Genomic DNA, 3,377 nt, shown 5'->3' on the forward strand with positions numbered 1-3,377 from the left:
CAGTTCTACTTCAGTTCTAGTTCAGTTCTAGTTCAGTTCTAGTTCAGTTCTAGTTCAGTTCTAGTTCAGTTCTAGTTCAGTTCTAGTTCAGTTCTAGTTCAGATCTAGATCAGATTCATTCAGTTTTCATTTATTTTTTAATTACTACTTTTAATAAAAAATTCTTTTAAACAACTGCCAACAGGAATATCGAATTATATTAAATGTGTGTTTAAGAGCATATATGGGTTTATCAAGTATTCACATACAGAAATGAGTGTGTAAGTGTGTGTGTGTAAATATGTTTTTTGTTTGATTATATAGTTATGCGCACCTGGCATCAATGGTGCTTATTGACTCCGCCCTAAAACCCATTTTGAAAATAAAACAGAACAGAAAAAATCAGCTAAACGTCCAACCATTAATTTAACCATATACGTATACAAAACAATAAACACACAAATAGAGGGACAGCCAGTCGGACAGACGAACCGATCGATTGACCATAGGAAAGACACACAGTTACTATAGTCTAACATAGAGGATTCATATAAAGGCTTATTTAACATTTAAACTTAAAACGTCATTTTAATATGATTCCCTTAAGATATAATGTAATAATACTTTTTTGGTGTTTTTTTTCTGTTAACTTTTTTTATTCCTTTAATTATTGATATTCAAAGTTTTTTGTTGGTTTTGTAAGTTTATGAAAAGGGTTTTGATCGTCATGCTATTTATAAGATAGTATAAGCATTAAGATTGTTTGTGTTGATGTCCGTCCTTTCATTAAGCTGTTTTTGTAGTAGATCTAGTTATGACTTTAAGTTTTTTTAATGTTACTAGTGATAAAAAATTGTTAATTTTCCCATTTTTTCTTTTAAAAACCAGTTTAAGTTAATTGGTTAATGGCATTTGGTGAAAACTGCCCTTAAGTCCTTTGCTTAAAACAATCTTGTCTGAGTAGTTGAGACAAAAATCCAACCATCAATAAAATTGTTTGTGCTCTTAGGAAAAACTTGTTTGTTTCTGGTATTACTTGGTTTAAAGTTTGCTTGTTAATTTTTGCCAATTTAATTGGTTGCTGCTTGTGTGAAAACTAATCAAGATAGTTTTTGGTGGCTATTAAGTCTTTATCTTGTGTATTTTGTTTGTAAAAAAGACTACGGCAATTTTTTTGTATGGCAAGTGTAAAGTATTGAAACTGATCTTAATTTCAGTTTCTTAAAACTTAAATGAACTGAAATAAATTCCACATTTCTAGTCTATAGTCTAGTCTATAGTCTAGTCTATAGTCTAGTCTATAGTCTAGTCTATAGTCTAGTCTATAGTCTAGTCTATAGTCTAGTCTATAGTCTAGTCTATAGTCTAGTCTATAGTCTAGTCTATAGTCTAGTCTATAGTCTAGTCTATAGTCTAGTCTATAGTCTAGTCTATAGTCTAGTCTATAGTCTAGTCTATAGTCTAGTCTACAGTCAAGTCTATAGTCTAGTCTATAGTCTAGTTTATTGTATAGTTTATAGTCCAGTCTTTATCCAAGTCTATTAGAAAATATACCAGCAGCATAGAGTTTAAGTGACACGTTAAGAACCAAATATCTGACCAGAGATCGGCTGGCAACTGATGCACAAGATAAAAATAATCATAAAATTAGACTTAAATCATTTCGGCTAACAATACCTCCATTCACACATTAACTGTAAATTCATTTAAATCATGTTTTAACAATATTTTTAAAATTCAATAAAATTCTCCATTAATCTTAAATAATGGCATGTTATAACAATTGTAAATTATCTATACAAGAAAATAAATATGTACTAAACACTGTTAGAATATAATTCACTACTAAAGTATTAAAACCGCAACTAAATATTATTTAAAAAAAAGAAATAAATGTTTAAACATTTAAGCTTTTAAACTTTTTTTTAAACGAAAAACAATTTTTGAAGCAGTTTAACAATCTTTTTTTAAAGAAAAAAAAACTTAAACAATCGATTGAATTGATTGCATTTATTGCATTCATCCTAGTAAATATAAACTGCTTACAACTTAAGCTAAAAACCATCAAAAGAGATGATCATCTAAGGTAGACAGACAAACGCACACATACACATATATAACATGGTTAGTTTAACATTTAGTTAGCAGCATCAGCAACCAAGCAAAGAGGTTAAATACTGGTTAAGTTATTTTACGTGCTGCTATGTAATCCAACCATTATGATTACACGATTAAAATGAAAATTGAAAGAAAAATAATCCATCCGTACAAATAACCATGCATACCTTCAAAAACATCTATACAATCGTCCGGCCGTCTTTAGCCAACTGCTCAATTTAAAGTTGAAATTTTTGTGTGTTTTTGTTGTTTTTTTGCTCTTTGTTTTGCAAGTTTTTTAAACTTTTTTTGTGCTTACAAAAATCATAAAGCCAGGAAAAAATATAATTTACCTGACCGCCTGTTTGTCTAACACACAAACGCCCTCATAGATTTGTTATTCTTGTTGGCACTGACCATAGAGTGTTGTTTAGAGATGAAATTTTGGAAGTGAAAATTGTTGTTGTAAAATAAAATTATTTTCTTTTGCTTATTTAGAGATAAAGTGGAAATATTTGTTTTTATCAAAAACCATAAACAATTCATAAAAGTAATAAATATTTTAACAAAAAATACAATTTAATGATTTTCTTGAGTTCGTAGAAAAAAGTATTCACTTTTAATAAGATTGAAATAAGCGAACAGGAAGAAAGGCAGTGAAGTGAGGTGGAGTTTTATGAAAAGATTTGCGTGTCCATTAAACATTTGATTTAAAATCGCGGCATAATTTATGAGCTTGTGAAGTTAATAATTTTTTAATAAATATGAAATATTTTTTTATAAAATTTCATAAATTGGGAAAAGGTTATAAAATATTTTGTTAAGTAGAGGTTTGTCAGGATAATGGAGATGGAGACATGAATGTAAATCAACGGATATTATGTAACTAACTAACTAACCAACTAACTAACTAACTAACTAACTAACTTGCTAACTAACTAACTAACTAACTAACTAACTAACTAACTAACTAACTAACTAACTAACTATCTAACTAACTAACTAACTAACTAACTAACTAACTAACTAACTAACTAACTAACTAACTAACTAACTAACTAACCAACCAACTAACTAACTAACTAACTAACTAACTAACTAACTAACTAACCAACTAACTAACTTACCAACTAACTAACTAACTACTTCAAGTTCAAATCCAGTTCAGTTCTAGTATATAACTGTACTAGTTCCAGTTCCGTTCTAGTTCAGTTTTAGTTCAGTTCTAGTTCAGTTCTAGTTCAGTTCTAGTTCAGTTCTAGTTCAGTTCTAGTTCAGTTCTAGTTCAGTTCTAGTTCAGT

The sequence above is a fragment of the Lucilia cuprina genome, chromosome 6 (assembly GCF_022045245.1).
Source record: "Lucilia cuprina isolate Lc7/37 chromosome 6, ASM2204524v1, whole genome shotgun sequence".
NCBI lineage: Eukaryota > Metazoa > Arthropoda > Insecta > Diptera > Calliphoridae > Lucilia > Lucilia cuprina.